Here is a 19,342-nt window from a genome sequence, read left to right on the forward strand (position 1 = left end):
AAACTATATTTCCCTCAAAAAATTGCCTTGTTTAAAAAAGATGTTTCCTACTTTTTTGAAGGAAAAACAAAGTAAAAAAAAATTGTCATGACGGAGGGGAATTGGACCATTACACTTAAGCTACTTGCTTAATTCAATCAACTAATATGCCAATATACTCCAGCTGCCCTAACTGTTCTATCTTAAGGGTTGACAAATCTCACAAGTCTTTGACAGTTTTCAGACTGTTTTTCATGGTGAATAGCTTTTGTGTAAATTTGTTTAGTTTTGCTCAGGTGTTGCTTATGCACGTAAAAAAACAAACGTTTAATAGTTCTTAAAACAAGCAGTGTTAGTAAAAGACAATGCTCTACCAAAATGTACCACGAAAAGACCAAACTCGACTCAATTGAGCAAAGAAAAGATTTTATTTGGACTTTAAGACACGCTGGACTTTAGTTCGATTCCGGTTTTTTTCCAGAAGAATATAATTTGACGCACAGATTTCACAAAACTACTTTATCGGGACCCAAAATTCCAAACTGTTCAGCTCGACCCAAAATGATGGATGGAATTCAAAACAACGTAATGCTCGCAAAGGAAAACATAGTACAACTAAGGTCATTTCATCGATCCAGGTCGAATTTTTCATTACAAATTAGGGTTGAGCAAGGTCTTTTCATCATCCCACCAGTACTCATTTTCATAGCCAGGTATAGTCGAGCAACGATTTTTAATGGGTCCATCATTAGTCTTTTCATAACCAACAAATTCGAGTGGCTTTCGCAATTCTTCTCTCTGGCTCCAAAAATTTCGCAATTCTTCTTTCTTGCTCTCTGAAACTTTACGTGCCTGTTTTGCTCAAATTTGCTCATAAGGTAGTCAACAAGTATTCTCCTTCATTGCTTAAATTATGAAAACCTCTTGCCTCAAAAAATTTCCTTGTTTTTTAAAAAAAAAAGATATTTCTTATTTTTTGTAGTAAAAACAAAGTAAAAAAAAACACAATTTGTCATGAATGAGGGGAAATGGACCATTACACTTAAGCTACCTGCTTTATTCAATCAACTAATATGCCAATATACTCCAGCTGTCCTAAATGTTCTATCTTATGAGTTGACAAAATTCTTAATCATTTGGCAGTCTTCAGACTGTTTTTCAAGGTGAACATCTGTTGTATAAATTTCTTTAGTGTTGCTCAGGTGCTGCTTCTGCAGAAAGGAAAACGGAAAAACAAACGTTTAATAGTTCTTAAAACAAGCAGAGTTATGAAAAGACTATTGGTGAATCCTTTAAAAAGACCTTTGCTCGACTCTGTTGGCTTTGAAAAGACCAATGGCGGACCCACGAAAATATCTTCTTTGAATCTACTTGTTTATGAAAAATCTTCAGCTTAACTCTTGCAAAGGCCTAAGCTGGACTTTAATTAGTTGCTGGATCGTGTACTTCGAGTCATTTTTTGACTCACTACAAAAGTTTTAAAGTCTTTTCAAAGTCTTTTCATCTAGACCTGGGAAACAAATAGAAAACTTCAAAATTGCTAGGTATTTTACTTCAGGTTCGTATCAATTGAATTCTCTAATGTAAAAGGAAACACTTCAGTTAGTTTAAAATTGTTTACAACTTGTCTTGAATTCTCTTGAACGCCATTGCTTCTGCAGTTCTGATTAGTTTCACCAGTTCTGGCAGTAGACCAGAGTGAGGTCTCTGCGAAATGATCTCTGTTTCGACAAGCTTTGACTCTACACTTGATTATAGCGCAGTCGAAATACTTGCTTTAGAAAAAAAGAAAACTTTGTGGGGACAAAAGTCTGTTGAATAGTCTATAGAGCTGTGATTGGCAACTCGTGAACCTCAGCGGAACCCAGACCTCACAGCCTGGTTCTCAAATTTTAATTTTTTGTACATTATTCCAGTTAACTATTTGTGTCGTTGAAACTATTAGTCACTCGGTCGTTTATGAGGACTGCAACTTTAGTGGACTGAAATTACGATTATCTGTGACACTCAATATGAAAAGTATGCCAATTTTGAAGCCAATGCTTTGCCATCACTTTAAAGTTGATTTCGCTTAGCAATCGCAAAGCCGAGATAAAGGTGTATCTGATTGGAATACAATAAACGAATGAACAAACTCCCGGGTCACCACTTCTTAGTATTCATAAAAGGATCATATATGGTATCATCCAAATCATAACGTATTTCCTAGTACGATCCTTGTATGACTACTACGAAATCATATATGACTCCTAGGAAATCACATATGAACCTTGTATGACTACAAAGAAATCATATATGATCTTTGTATGACTACCAAGAATCATACAACTATTTTTCATACATTTTTAACCAATTATGTCTTTTAAAAATTTCATTCGGCAAGGACTCACTTTTGTGATTCCCCGGCATCACTTTGTGATCCGCCAATAGACCCAAACGTACAATACCATTTGCAAAGTTGGGCACGCAATTACCACAAAGGAAATTCATGTACCACCATCAACAATCAAGTTTATTACAGCAGCAGCTTGAAGAGCTTTGAGTTTGAGTTTGAATTTGGGACATTGGTTCTAAACTGTACTCTGTTACTGGGGTACGAAGTCATTATAAACACCGTGGAGGGTTTTTACTGGCTTTACCTGATTGCGATTACTTGTCGTTGATTACTTCTGGCTAGCCGTGTTTGCAGTTGTTATTGAACATTGTTGGGCATGAAGGTAAGTTTTGTCAGGAATAGGGAAGAAAGAAAGAATAAGTAGATAAAAGAGGAAAGAAAAAAAAGATTGAATTAAACTAAGACTAGAAGAAGGGCTGAGAATTAATCAGATTTGTTTGTTTGCTCGAGGCAGCCGCGGCGCGTTGGGATCGAACTCCCGCAGTGTTTTTCATTTAGTATACTTATGTGTTGCGCCAATATACACACGTCTCTGCTTGAGAATTGTCTTTATTCAGTTATCGTGGCTGATGAGTTTCTCTCGATTTTTGAATTGAATTCGTTTTACATAATTGAGATACTTTAGAACCATTGGTCCAGAGTTTGTCGGTTTCGAATTGTATCGTGTTTTTTTTACAAATGCTGAGCATTCAGGCTTGAGGGGATTAACAAAATGTCTGTACGCACTACTCCCGAGAGTCCTCCTTCAGAGGAGAAGTTTCCTCACGGCATGGTTCGGGTGATTCCTCTCGTAAACTTTGGCGACGGAGCCAGAGATCCCCGGCAGATTGCCCTAGAGAAGCTTCCTCTGTTTGAGGGGCTGTTACCGGATGGACTGTCGGAGGCTTATAGGGCTTGGAAGCAACAGAAGCGCATTTTAAAGGCTAAGAAACGGCGGGCAACTTCTGATTCTGATTCAAAAGGATCGAAGAAGCTTCCTGACCCTAGATTAGATCCTGACTTTGACTCGAAGGATCCTTTGGGTCTTAGTCGGTGATCACAGATTTTGAAATCAGTAAATGCTAAGAAACGGTTGTAATGTCAGTAAGCCTAATCAATCAGAAAGTCTAATGTGGTTTTGCAGTTGTTCTTTGGACATTGCCTTTTCTTTTCTATAAGCCGTAGAATTGCTTCAATTTTGTTCTTTCGTGCGCGCTTGATGTATTCTTTCGCCAACCACATCTGAATGTTTCTTATAGTAGGTGAGTTCGATTCTTCATGTGTAACTTTTGCACCCTGTACCATCGAGGTTTCCTTAAACATATTCTCAGTGCTCTGTTTTGCGCTTTTTGCATGATTGATTTGACCGTTTGAGATTGGTTTAGCCAGCAAGCGTTTGCATATAGAAATAGGGGCCGGATCCAGTACTTGTACAGCAGAAGTCAACTCTCCTACTCAACTTTGAGGTTGCTTAGACGCTGCAGTTGGAAGATTCGCTTATTTGCTCTGCTTGTGATGTCTTTACAATGTTCATTCCAGTTTAATTGTGGCGTCATGGTTATTCCTAAGAACTTTATGGTTTTAGCTTCCTCAATTTGCTTTCCGTTGATGTTTAAACTGAGACTTGTTTGTCTTTTCGAAGAGTTTTTGAATAGCATGCAATTTGTTTTGGCCGGGTATATTTTGATTTTCAACTTATCACACCACTTTATGAGAGTGCTGAGTGAGGCTTAGAGTTTGCTTTGTATTAATTGACTGGACTTTGACCTATAAAACAATGCAAAGTCATCTGCAAACTGAGAAATTTCTGCTGGCGTTTCTGGAATGTTAGAGACATAAATTAGGAAAAATATGGGCGCCACAACGCTACCCTGGGGGACCCCGGCTGTTGGTGAGAACTTCTCGCTTCTCGTATTCTTAATTTTCACGTAAACATTTCTTTGTGAGAGGAAGGAGTTCACCCATTTGATGATTTTCGTCTGTATTCTGTTTTTAATCAGTTTATCAATGAAACCTAATCTCCAGACTGCATCAAAAGCTTTTTCGACATCAAGGCAGACAAGTCCCACCATTTCTGACCACTGGTATGCTTCACTTATATGCTGAGTCAAAACAAGGAGGTTATCGGTTGTGCATCTGTTTGATCTGTATGCACCTTGTTGTGGTCCAAAGACTTTGTTTGCTTCACAGTGGTCTAGGGTGAGATTTTTAACAACAGTTTCACAGACCTTTGCAATACAATTGGTAAGGCTAATTGATCTGTAATTTTCTGCTTTCTTCTTGTCTTTTTGAGGTTGTGGAAGCATTATTACTTGTGAGTCTTTCCAAAGGCATGGCACGTAAGAATTGTTAATTGAGCTGGAAATAATTATGCATATGAGAGCTTTAATGCTTTTTGGGAGAGCCTTCAGTAGCTGATAGCTTATTTTGTCTAGCCCGGGGCATGATTTACTTGTATTTTTCAAAATTTCATTGAAATCTTCAACTTTTAAGAAGAAGATTTCTGCAGTTATTTCTTTTGGATCGATTTCTGATAGATGTTTTGTGTTTTTTTTTCTGTCTCGAGAAAGTGCTTTTGTAATTCTTCAATTTCATATTCGTGTTCTATCATTGTCTCAGTCAGAAGGCTTTTGAACATTTCACAATGTTCTTGGTCAGTTATGGCAATTTTGTCTTTAAACGTTATTTGCAAATGTGATCCGCTTGACTGTTGTTTTTCGCTGGTGATGGTTTTGATTGCTTTCCAGAACCCCTTGTTTGCTGCTTGTTTCGCTGATTCAATTAATTTTCTATTTTGTCTTTCAATCGAACGTTTGAATGCTCTTCTGATTTCTCTTTGCAAGAAATTGATTTCCTTTCTCAATCGATAGAAAGCAGGAATTTTTGTAATTGACTTTCGCATGTTTTCTGAACCTCTTGAAATCGATTTTTGCTTTCAAACCGAATTCCACTTGAAGTTTCAGTTTTAATGAGGTAAGTGTCGCTGAGTGGTCGCTGCCGAAATCTTCTAATACTTGAAAATTGTCAAAATGTTTAAGGACTGAAAGAATACAGAAATGTAAATCAAGCATGCTCTGGCTCTTATGTTGATTAGATTGATACGTTGGATAACCGTTGTTCAGTAGTTTGAAGTTTCCTTCATCAATCACTTCCAGCAATTTTTCGCCATTTTCGGTGTTGTATATACAATTGAGCTCTTGATGAGGAGAATTGAAATCTCCACATAAGAATACGTTCTGGGGATTGTTGTCAAATATTTCAGTAGTATTTAGGTCTTGATTGGGTGAATTGTAAACATTGATTATCCATAAGTTTCCAATGATTGGCGTTTCCAAGTTTACACCGATTATAAATAATGCTTGTCCTTTACTGTTTTTTCTTGATATGATTGGTCTGACCTCTTTGACATTTATGCCTTTTTTGAAATGATAACAGACCCATAAAAGTTGCTTGCTTTTGCTTCTGTTACAATGACATATTTCTCATGTACGAAACGTTTTTGCCATTTCTTGACTTCATTTACACAAGCAATGTCGATGTTTTCTTTCGCCAGAATTAAGAACAACTCATGAATTTTGTTTTCTAAGCCACGACAATTCCATTGTAAAATTTTAATGTTGTCGATTTTGAAGAATTTGTTGGCTGTTAGATTGAATCATGTTTGTGTTAACGGTTTGCATTAGGTTTTTCTTCTTGACGTTATCGTGAGTTTCTTGTCCATCTATTCTTTCGTTAAACACTCTGGAGGCACTGTTGCTAACGACGCTGATAATATCGCTATAGGACTAATTCTTATTTTACTGAGAACTTCAGCTACTAGAACGGTAATTTTTGTAGTGGTTAATGACTGAGTGTTCTGAGCAGCTTTCCCTGTAACCGCACTTGAGTATTTTGTTTCTTGTTTCTGTTTATTTGCTTCAGTCACAGCGTTCTGATATGCGGGACAGCCTCTATGCACTGTTGCGTGTGAGCCACCACAGTTTGCACATTTTGCTCGTTCTTTCAATTCATTTCAACTTTTCACAGTGTGTTTGCCTGCGCATCGTAGATATCTCAATTCGTCTTTACAATCGCTTGCTGAATGACCAAACTTTTGACATTTGAAGCATTGTTTAACGTGAGGTGGTTCTTTACTTGGTTCGCAGCGGTGGAGCACCCAGCCTATTTTAACGCCATGTTTGAATGCGGCTGTTACATGGTTTGAGGAATCAGTTATTACGCGAATCAGTTTTGTTGGTTTTCCGATGGCCCTGCTTGTTATCCGAAGAACCTTGATCACATTCATAGCATTGTTGTTGAGAAGTTCTTCCTTCACTTCGTTTTCTTGTATGCTCTGATGAGCATTCACAATTACAAAACTTGGTTTAGATTTGGCTTTTGTCAGAGTGTTTCTTGCGTTGATAGAAGTGTTTGGAAAGACAAGATGAAGATTTGAGGCGTTCCTCAGACATTCTCCTGTGGTTTGGTCTTCGGGTTGGATAAAGAAGTCATTGTTGTTTGGAAGTTCTCTGATACAATTGATTTTGAGTTGAGGGAAGTTATTTCTCATCAAACGAGCAAAATGAACTTGTGTTGGTCTCGGATTAATCGTTATTATCACTGGTCTGATTGTTTCTTTGTTGGTGTTTTGATAATTTCGGGTTCGTTTTCGTTTGTTTTTGACTTGAACGAAGTCTTGTTCATCTTGTGATGTTTCATCTGCAATGTTTCGTGCTTCAGAGAAAAGTGCACGTAACTGGCTCATTTCGGCCAGCGCCGTTTTGCAAACTTGAGGCAGGAAGGCTTTAAATTGAGCTTAAGACTTTTGAAGATAAAGGATAAAACTGGGCGGAAAGTAAAGACTTTAGAGCTTAAGACTTTTGAAGGTGAGAATAAAACTGGAAGAAAAGTAGAAGAACAATAGGGAAATAGAGGAAAAAAGTCGGTTTTTAAAACCTTAAGCAATTTTCAGTGAAAAATCTCTTTTTATAAAAGTCTCACTCCCAAAGGACGTTCCTACACAAAGTGGAGTACTTGCTTGTGGCTTTTCTATCACGCTTTGAGGAACTGATCCGAAAGTGACATTAATTGCGGTTTAATCATCATTAGGTTTAGGCTAACGTTGGGCACGCAATTAAAAAGTAGGTTCAAATACATAGATAGTGTTCTGATACTCTCTGAAGCCAGCTTATACCTATAAATGCTTGTTTATAAAAAAAAAATTGGAAAAAAAATTTGAAGATAATCTAAATTTCATTTTCGGAGTGTATTTAAGTTGGAAAGTTATTCTTTTTGCCCACACAAATAATCAAATGTGGAATGCAAATGCGATATAATAATTTATTATGTCCTCTGACTACATTATACGGGAATTTGTGGAACCAATCAATGTTTTATGTATCATATATGACCTTGTATGATTTCCAGGAAATTTGTTCAACATCAAAAGAAAATGAAAGATGTACAGTTTTTAGGCTTTGAATTTTTTGTTTGATCCCTGCATGATTTCTACGAAATCATATATGATCCTTGTATGACTACTAAGAAATCATGCAAATCATATATGACCTTGTATGAATACTAGGAATCATATATGACCTAGAATGACTACTAGGAATTGTGTATGATGAGCAACCCGGGCTGTTATAATGCGAAAACAATATGAATGTAATGATGATAACATTTTCTGCCGGTTGTCGTAACTGGTGATAGTAATTATTTAGCACTTGGGGATTTACAGTTATACAATTTGCTTGAAAGTTTTATTGAAAGTCAAAAGCAGCGCGAATGGATGTGAACGTTTTCATGAGCGGTTTAATGGCTATGAGTAACTAAACTGCGAATTTGAGATATATTTTATTGCCCCCGCGAAACGAACGATTGTGATACACTCATGAATGAGTACTATTGTGACGAATGTGTTCATTGACAATACATATTGAAACACGCAATGATAATTAACAAAATATTGGCAAAATAATATGCTGAAATATTTAAATATAGCCACCGAAAAAAGTTTTAATATTTTGTTTTCAGCATCTTTTTTCAGCATCAAAGACTGACATGTTTATCTCTCTTTTATAATACGCGAGTGGACAATTAGTGGCGAGATTGCAAGAATCCGGATGGCTGGCAACTTGAAGATCGAACTTTGTCTCTTCTATGGGGGGCCGGGGGGGGGGGGGGTGGGTGCATACTTTCTTCTTCCAATACCTTTGCAATGACTGTTTTCTCTGTTTCTGTTTGATTAGTTTTTTTTCTGCTCTGTTCATCGTCGTTTTGTCTCATTACCGTCAATGTCTGATTTCTAATGTATCAGGGTTTGGCGGAATCTTAAAATTTTGGTTGTTGTCACGGGCATTTTGCAGACGAAGACGATGCCACTGGAAAGGTGGAAATTGAACTAGGCTGCTCTAGACTTTTGGATCGGTGGCAGTTTGAATGGATTTTGGTTTGATCGATTTTCTCGCAGTCTTGAATTTTAAGATTCGCAGAAGAAACTACCGAAGTGCTTTCACATCCGTTGGCGATTTTTCACATCTCTTCTGGATTTCTTTTTCAATTCTTTAGAGGCTGATTGCAAACCGACAAAAATCAAAATCAGAGGTGTGACCAGAAAAAATTTCCCATGTAATAAGATAGGGTTGGGATGTTCGTTTTGATTGCGGACAAAGTCTTCCTTTGCAATTTGGTACCAGGTTTGCGAAGGAATTAACTAATTTTTTATTCCAATATGCGCTAAATAGGAAGAAATAATGAAAACTTGGTTTTCATGGAGTTTTCGCATTCAGATACAAGCATCACTTTCATACGAGGAGAGTTAACATTATTTTATCAATTGTAGTCCTATCATCAGCTTTAATTTTTCTTTTCTCATGCTCTCCGATTCTAATTGAGATCCTACTAAATGAAATACTTATGATAGGCAATTATCCGGCTAAAGTTATATTTTTCCTTATTTGGTACCCCACGCATCTCGTTCTAGTTCTTATCACTACAGTTATACTTGTTATTGTGTACCGCAAAATTGCTCTGGCTTTAGACGAAGGTTTCTGGGCTCCATTAACTGGACCAATAACCCAAATTTGTTCTTCTCTGTGTTCATTTTTCCAGCGAAGTGAGGAAAACGTGTTTGGCATCGCAGTGAAAGAAACAGAAATAACAAACGAAACCGAAATTGGAGCCAGTAATACAGCAAAAAACCAAGGCAATACAGTTTCAGCTCAATTTCTGTCCCTTGGCGCTAACAGAATTCGTTCCGCAAGCGTCCAATCACATTCCGGGAGTTTTTCAGCCAATGAGAGCCAGCTTTCAATTGGCGGCGCCCGGAACCGTTCAGCCAGTATTTGCAGCGTTGAGATTGATTTCGGAAACTCGAATGAAACAGGAAACAATTTACGAGACAAGTTTAACAGAAAACGGAAAAACAATCAGAGAAAAATTAACTCCGCTTTCTTTTTTGTTAGTTTTTCTTTTATCATAATTGCGATACCCACAGCTACTATGGTTAATTTATTGGTCTTTTGGATGATTATTGATTTGCAGGAGTATAAGATTTATGGTTTGTTTGTCAATCAGATTTTATATGGGTTAGTGTTTCTTGTGAACCCGTTTTTGTATATGTTCAGCAATCAGTATGTTATGGAGAAATTACGATGCAGAAAACGAGCCGAAAATAGCACACCACTTTCATCGAGAAAAATGAATGTATTTTGGTTGAAGTAGCGGTCAACACCAGCAACTTTTTCAAATTTATATTATGATCAATTTTAAGCTGATTACTATATACTCAACATCAATCGTTTGATTCTCAATTAATTTAATCTGAGAGAAGCTTATTATCTTTTTAAGTTAGCCAAGTTTTTTTCAGAGATTCAGCGCTCAATTCAGCTGCAGTATTTTTGACACCTAATAGATCGACTCTTCGACATTTATCGTTTTCAAAACTTTACTTTTGCTAATGTCACTATCACCGAGGGCATGCTTTCTTTTCCACTGTTTTTGTAGAGGTTTTGGCTGCATATCAAATTCACAAGACAGAATACAGAGGAAAGTAATCAAATTTTTCAATCACCTTTTTTGTCAACTTTTGCTGTCAAACTTTATGAGAAAACCTGAGAATAACTGATCAGCTGTTTTTACTGAAAATCTCTAACAATTGTGTTCGAAACAATTCTCACTCATAATGAAAAAAAAACAATTTAAACTATAGCTTGCATGCTTTTCGAGCGTTATAAACGTTAGAAGTAAACTGAAAAAAATCGATACACGGGAAATTCTTTTTCCGTTTTCAGAATTGATAAGATTCGAAAAACGGCCTACTCCAATCTGTAACCTGCAGTCCATACACTGTTCAACAAATCCTACGTTGCATAAGTGACATAATGCAGCATTTGCGGCAAAAATCAAAACAGGGTCTGTTAGCCTTTCGATAACCAATGACGTTCAATTCAATTCAAAAAACAACATATTTTGACCCTGCTCTGTCCTTAAAAACAACCATAAGATGCGTTTTATATTTTAATAATTTTAGATCTAATCAATATTGGCCTACATGGCGCAAGTTAGCTATATTGCATTGCTCAATCTTGTCGTTTATCAAACCTCATGAATTGAACTCTTAATTTTACTTTGCCAAACTTGCCTGGAGCTTGAAATAGCGACCCTGTGAGTACCGTACGTTATAGTTTTCGCTATGTGAGCTAACTTACACTTTTTTCAATGCAAACACGCCGACAATGCTCTCCTAATACATCAACGTGTTTACCGTGCGTTTGGTAAACACAGGCTATAATGAAACTTACGATAGCTTCACTGCTGTCACCTGTCTCCGATGTTTGTTTGAAACTGAATGTATCTGTGAAAATGAAATTGAAATGGAAAATTGTATGTTTGATTGAAATGAATTTAAAATTAGTTTCTAAGAGAAAGTTAAGTGAGCTCGACAAATTTTAATTAAGGCAAGCAATTTTTCAGTTTCACAGATGCCGGTTTTTCAACTGAAAACAACAGTAAAATTTTGCTCAGAACAACATCAATTACGTTGTTAATAACTCAACTCTGATGTTGAGTTTTGTAACATTTTGGTAGCAAAGTTGCTGAGCGTTACATAGCTGGCAAAATTGTTCAAGAAAAGTTTATAAGAGTGATTTAGCGAAGAAAATGTAGAGCGTGTTGCAATATAAAATTTTTAAAATTTCAATATTGACGGATGGACAACATTTGATCGGAAAATGTCTCAATTTTTTTTCAGGTTTAACTTTTTTTAAACGTGACCTCAAAAAAACTTTTGTGGGTAAAAATACACGCTAAATTACAATTTTTTGTTCTAAGAAGGCTGATTGGTGAATGGATTTAATGATGATTTTTTTGGCTATGACATGTATCTCGCACAGTCTTGTGCCACAGTAACTCAATGCTTAACTACTCATGATACAGGAAACAATTGATATTTTTTTCAAATTATCAATACTCCACAGGTTCTACGAACCAAAAAACCTGTCTAGGTTTCGATGTTGATTATATTCTTATGACTTCAAAAATGCACTGATCAACAGCATCCCCAGGGACGGTTCCCTGTAAAAATTCATGGAGTGTCCAGGAAAGTTTACGCGTTCTATCAATGGTTTAAATCGAGTTTTTACCGAGTGTAGTTAGCACTAGCAAAGTGGGCGTTTTGTTGAATTGCTGACTGATAGTTTATGTCTAACGGCTTTTGAGGTACTAAATCAATTGCATCTTTTTTGCGATAAAAGTTTTGACGATTTACTTGGTTGAACAACTCGAATTATAAATCTGTAAATAGAACAAAAATAGCAAATAACACAATTTAAAATAATATACATTTTTATAGCTCAGAACTCAATATGCTTGAAACATTTTGTCAACATTTGCATATTATAGTTAGTGACAATAGGCGCAACATGTAACACCAATCTGCATGGAAAGAATTTGCAAAAAATAACTTTCATGGCCATTTTTATTTTGAATTGAGAATAATTTTTTACTACTAAAATGTTATGGCACATTACTCAATTGATCTGGGAGCCAAACTGGAGCTCTAGATGCATCAAATGATTTTGTGTAGTTTGTATATAAAACTATGAAATAAGATTACGATGAACACGGTTAACACCAAGTCAACATCAATACTGGACACGCCAAACTGCAGTTATTATATAGTACTGTATCTGAGCTATGATCATGTCACTTTTTACAGTTAGCTGTCTAAAAGCAGGCCTTGGCTAAAACGTGCGCGTCTAAATTGAAGTCATGGCTGAAATGTGTACGTCTATGTGTATCTGACCCCAGGGTGCTACCCGGGTCATGGAAAAATTGGAAAAATACGTAGGATAAGCGCTGAAAAGCTATTGTGTAATTTTGTACATAATTTTGCGGTTAAATGCGGTGAAATTATGTAATTTCACCGCTATAGCAAGCGGTGAACCTACAAAGAAGTCACCGCATTTTACCACCCTTACAAGGGTTCGAACCTCTTGTTTCCTGAGTGTCATCCACTTCTTGTTCCACTGCGCCATCTCTCTCTAACTTCTGTTTTTTTTTGCTTTGAATATCAATCACATTCAATCACTCTACTTTTTATTAACACGCGCGGAGAATTTTGGAAAGATTTGCAGTCTTTAGCGTCGAAAACACATATTTTGGTGGTGAAATATGGTAATTTTTTGTAAGTTCACCGCCTACTCTAGTGGTGAAATTACATAAATTCACCGCTTAGAAAAATAGTGTTAAAAAGTGCAAGATTAAGGGGTAATTTTAGGGGGGCAGGGCTTAAATATAACAATTCCTCCCTTACTCCCCATTAATTTCACCGCATTCAATTCTGATCTCACTCAATTTTAGTTCGCCACTAAATTAAGCGGTGAATTTATGACCACTTATCTCACATATTTTGGTCATTTTTTTCAGAGAGCCAAAATTTGTGTAAATTTACCGCTAAAATCAGCGGTGAAATTATGTAATTTCAACGCTACAGGCTATAAATTTTTTATTCACCGGATTCACCACCTGATTTCACTGCACTCACCGCTTATCTTACAAAATTTCCCGCATTCACCACTTATCTTACGTAATTTGGCGTTTAATGTCAGTGACACCTCGACCCGGGTGGTTTGCCGTTTGCTATAATTGTGGGATAACTTTTAAGCACTCCATGCAATTGGCTAAAAAATAACCCCAAAATCGTGGCACCTTAGAAAAGTTCGTCGAAATTTTTGCCAAAATTTTCTGAAAGGTTGGTTTTGATTAAGGAATGAACTTAGAAGTGATATCCAGGTCTTGGCGTAGACTTGTAAGACTCGCCCAGTACAAAAAAAGCAGAATAAGACACAGCCGTTAATGAAATCGGCTTGCACTTAGGTCGGGAAGAAATGTTGCCAGCAGAGTTTTGGGCAGTTCTTTCAAACTAAGCAGAATTAGAATCAAAGTATTTTGCTTATAAGGTATAAGTTGAGTTATTTTGGCTAAAACATTGAGTTCCAGAAGAAAACCGGTATGTCCAAACTGCCATGATTGAAAAGAGATGTCTCTTATTGTCCCAGATAAAAAATTCCTATGTCCCTGACTTTAGTGAATTCATGTTCAGACTTAAAGTTTCATCAGAATTCCGCGTGAAGACTTTTATGTACTCCAAATCAACAATTCTACACCGCAAAAGTAAACTTATTATGCAAGGCCAGACTATTGTGCGGCCCAAATTACTCATGTTCTCACTTGTTCATGTCCAGATTTTTGCGCATTCATCAGGTTTTCGTGCGTTCATTTCCAAATTTTCGTGCATGTACCAGACTTCTGTTCGGTCACCAAGTTTTGTTGTACTTATAACCAGACTCTCAAGCACTCACCTTACTTTCGGACTTCTGTGCGTTTAACTCCAAACTTCCAGACGTTCACCAGACTTTTAAACTTTTATGGCTTTAAGTTCCGACTCTCGTGTATTGAACTGACTTTCTTGTCTTCAACAAGCCTTCCACTAAACATCAGATTGTCGCTCCTTCATGTCCAGATTTACGAGCCTTCACCGGATTTTCATATGATCGGAAATCATTTTTATTCGGTTTTGATATCCAGATGTTTGTGTGTTTTAGATTGTGCCCAACATCAAAGAACTTACTAAACTAGCTTACTAAGGGTTTATAAATTACGAATTCTAGGACATTTGCTTAATTTACCTAATTAACAAAATATGAAGTTGGTGAATTTTGTTATTTTTTGTTTGATTTTTGTGTTCGTTATCGTAATAATGCGTGCAAAACTGTCCAATAAATCAACTACCCATTAATTTATCATTGTACGAGCAGTTTGTTCGGGGATGCATGTTTGACAATTTTGACTTGTGTTGAGACCATAGTTCAAATTTAGTTTTCAGGATTTAAATATACACAAACATTTCATTTTTCGGGTTCGTTCAACAGACTTTATTCACAGATTATAATTTTAATGTCTTAACAAGATCACAAAGCCGAGTTAATTTGTTCACAAATTCGAAAAAAAAAATTATATGAGGTTCTTGGCAAACATGTTGAATATTCGTAAAATTCTCTGTTAATTTTCCTTTGAAACGTTTTGCGTTACTTGAGAACAAAGAGATCTTTATTTTGAACTTCAAGAATAGTTTATCGAAGATTTGTTCAGTACATGTCCGGTATGATTCTGAAGTCTTAATCAATACTGAATCCGCCAAACTGCAAGTCTTAGATCAGTACTGTATCAGACCTATGATCATGTCACTTTTAGACTTGACAGACTTCAAATAAGACGCGATCAGTACTGACTAGCCGAACCCACACGTGCATTTCCCAGGAGAAGTACCTATGAGGACTGGAAACTCATTTGGGGCACATTATATACTTGAAAGAGACACTTATCAGCTTAACTCTACTGTAATTAACTTCTGCGTGACACAAATTCCTCATAAGCTTTTTTTCTAAGTTAAATTGAAATAAATTATATCTTAAAGGAAAAAATAACGGAAAATTGAGGCAAGTTCAATATCAATTTAAAAATTGCAGATGGCGCAAGCGAAGAATTCTGTGTTTAACACTAAGTTGATTATTTTTAATCACCAATCTATTAATCTTTGGATTTTTTGTATCGAAACCGAAGAGAAAAGCAAATGTTTCCCTCCTATTTGCAAGTCTATTCGTCGATTTTCTCTTAGGTATAAATTGGTTGCTTTCAAGTTAAAGTTTCGATTCGAAGCGGTCGATCCAATTTGAACAACAGTAGCAGTTTTGTTAGATTGCAGTCTGATTTTTTTCTGCCAGTCGATGTTATTCGTAATGTCTTATAATCGTTATATTGCAGTTGTAAAATCTTTCTGATTGATGCAATTCTACAAAGCTCTTGAACTATTCGTACTTTAAGAACATTAAAACTTGCATTATTTTTGTTCTTATTTTCTGCGAATCATAGCGTGGCAAATGTCCCTGTCGATCATTTTCAATGAAAATTGGTCATTACACCGCAGAAGTATACCCCAAAATTTCCACCTTAGTAAAATTGGCTCAAATATTAGATACATAAAATGAACGAAATTAGGAGGAATCCTTTGTATCTTACTATTCGGAAAAAGGATTCCGCCAATTTTGCGCAATAAAAGAATTTTCGGATCGAAAACTAGGTTACAAGCCTTGTAGCACGTGTCCGCTCAATTAAGGTATCTAGTATTCGCATTAAAAGTATCTCTAATCCGCAATTGAGGCTAATTAAAAGCGTGCATTTTGAGCATGTTAACTTAATAATCTCTAAAAGCACCTTTTAAAGATTTAATTGAAGTATTTGAATCTTTAAACCGAATTAAATACAAAAAACTTTAAAGACAAAGTCGAAAAGCCGAGGCACCGGTTTTTTCCGAAAAACCCTCGCTCAAAAAAGAGCTTGTATACCAATGTTGGACTGGAAAACTCAGGGGAACTATAAGTAGGGGCATTAATGTATAAACCAAGCGGCCTTTGTTTACCAAGAAAGTAAAATCGACCTGAAAATCCGACAAAATTATCAAAAAATTATTGAGGGATTTTTCAGAAAAAAGTCAACTTTACTCTTTTTTCTGTTTTTAATTAACTGAACAGTAAATATAGTTTGTAAACTATTCAAAAAATTTATTCGGTTGTAATTCGGTGGGCGGATTACATGTCTTTAGATTCTGAACACCAAAGTCGATTTTACAATTTTGTCCAATGTTTCTCAAAATTCGTCTCTCACTTAAAAATGTGACTTGACCCTATGGGTTAAGAATTCGTAGAACGTTGCTCATACTGTTTTCATAGTTTCTCCTACTGATAAAAATATATAAAACTCAGAAATTTTGCTTTGGGATCAAAACTTGAAAACTTGGTACATTTGAAAAGTAAAGTTCAGAAACGCAAAAAATTTGCCTGTTTCTTATTTAAAATGCTTTCTTACTCTTCGACCATTGGGTCTAGGTGCTTCAAACTTATAAAAGAAACGTGTGTCAGGCTACATTTGGTTATGATGTAAAGAGATTTGAGATTAATGTTATATAAAGTCATGTTTTGCAATTTCGTCGAACGTTTTTCAAAATTCGTCTCCTATTTAAAAAATATGATGTGACCTTATGGGTCAAGGACTGTTAGAATGTTGCTCACACTATTTTCGTAGTATCTCCCATTCAAATTGATTGTATTAAACCAAAACATTTTGCTGAGGGGTCAATACTTGAAAAATTTGTACATTAGAAATGTAATGTTGGGAAACGGAAAAAATTTGTCGGGTATTTTAACATTAAATGCCTTCTTGTTTCTCGACAATAGGGTCTGGGTGGTTCAAACTCGTAAGAGAAACGTCTGGCAGGACACTTGGCAATGAAGTGAAGAGATTCAATATTAATGCTATATAAAGTCAACTTTTGCAAATTCGTCGAATGTTTCTCAAAAGTCGTCTCCTTTTTAAAAAAAATATGATTTGACTCGATGGGCCAAGGAGTTGTAGAATGTTGCTAGTACTATTTTCGTAGTATTTGATGTTCATTTGAATTGTATTGAACCAAAAATTTTTGCTTTGAGGTCAATACATGAAAAACTGCTACATTAGAATGAAAAGTTCGGAAACGCAAACAGGCGTCAAATTTTAATGTAAAATGCCTTTTCCTTCGGGACTTTTGGTTCTAGATGGTTCAAAGTAATAAGAAAAAATTGTGCTAAACAAAATTTGCTCATGATGTAAAGACAATTAAGATTAGTGTTATAAAAAGTCAAGTTTTGCAATTTCGCCAAAAGTTTCTCTAAAGTTATTTCGTATTTCAGAAATATGATGTAACACCATGGGTCAAAGATTTGTAGAATGTTGCTCATACTGTTTTCGTAGTAACTCCAATTCTTGTGGATTGTATTGAACCAAAAACTTTTTGCTTTGGAGTCATTACTTGAAAAACTGGAACATTAGAAAAAGTGAAGTTCGGAAAGGAAAAAAATTTGTCTCGTTTTTTTTTAGGTATAATGCCTTCTTATTTCTCTACTATTGAATCTAGGTGGTTCGAAGTGATAAAAGAAATGCGTGTCAGGGTAACTTTGGCATTCCGGTAAAAATTGCAGGTTTTTATTATAAAAGGGCCGGTTTTGAGATTTCGTCAAACGTTTCCCAAAAATTGGTCTCTTTTTTAAAAATCTGATGTGACCCCATGGGTCAACGGTTTGTAGAAAATTGCCCATACTAATTTCGTAGTATCTGCAATTGCTATAGATTGTATTAAACCCAAAATTTTTGCCTCGGGTTAATAGTTGAAAAATTGGTAAATTAGAGATATAAGGTTCGGAAACGCAAAAAGTCAGTCTGTTTTTATCTAAAATGCTTTCTTATTTCTCGACTATTGGGTCTACGTGGTTGAAAGTGATAAGAGGCAAGTAAGTAAAGCTAATTTTGGCCATGATGTTAGAAATTGAAGAGTAGTCTTCTAAAGCCAGGCTTTGCGATTTCGTCAATTGTTTCTCTAAAGTCGTTTCGTATTTCAAAAATATGATAAAACCCCATGGGTCAAAGATTTGTAGAATGTTGCTCATACTATTTTCGTAGTATCTACGACTCGTATGGATTGTATTAAACCCAAAGTTTTTGCCTCGGGGGTCATTGGTTGAAAAATTGGTACATTGGAAATGTAAGGTTCGGAAACGCAAAAATTCAGTCTGTTTTCATATAAAATGCTCTCTTATTTCTCGACTATTGGGTCTAGGTGGTTCAAAGTGATAAAAAACACTTGTGTCATTTTTACTTGGGTCATGATGTAGAGAAATTTGAGAGTAGTCTTCTAAAGTTAAGCTTTGCGACTTCGTCAAATGTTTCTCTAAAGTCGTTTCGTATTTCAAAATTATGATAAAACCCCATGGGTCAAAGATTTGTAGAATGTTGCTCATACTATTTTCGTAGTATCTTTGATTCGTATGAATTGTATTAAACTCAAAGTTTTTGCGTCGGGGGTCATTGGTTGAAAAATTGGTACATTGGAAATGTAAGGTTCGGAAACGCAAAAAGTCAGTCTGTTTTTATATGAAATGCTTTCTTATTTCTCGACTATTGGGTCTAGGTGGTTCAAAGTGATAAAAAACACGTGTGTCAATTTAACTTTGGTCATGATGTAGAGAAATTTGAGAGTAGTCTTCTGAAGTCAAGCTTTGCGACTTCGTCAAATGTATCTCTAAAGTCGTTTCGTATTTCAAAAATATGTGACCCCATGGGTCAAAGATTTGTAGAATGTTGCTCATACTATTTTCAAAGTATCTCCTATTCATACGGATTAAATTGAATTAAAAATTTTTTTGGGGTCAATACTTTAAAAGATTTTTCATCCCAACGCCACAAAAACTTTTTTTCCGAAAAAATCCATTGCTCAAAAAAGGTTTTGTTTGTCAATGTCGGACGGATGTAGATTCAATCAACCGGCTAGGAACCCTTTGATAAGCAATTGAGGGTGAAATAGTATTGTGAAACAATAATAAAAAACTTCGACGAAGGTATGATGATGTACTGGTGTAG

The sequence above is a fragment of the Convolutriloba macropyga genome, chromosome 14, assembly GCF_964194025.1.
Source record: "Convolutriloba macropyga chromosome 14, txConMacr16.3, whole genome shotgun sequence".
Taxonomy (NCBI): domain Eukaryota; kingdom Metazoa; phylum Xenacoelomorpha; order Acoela; family Convolutidae; genus Convolutriloba; species Convolutriloba macropyga.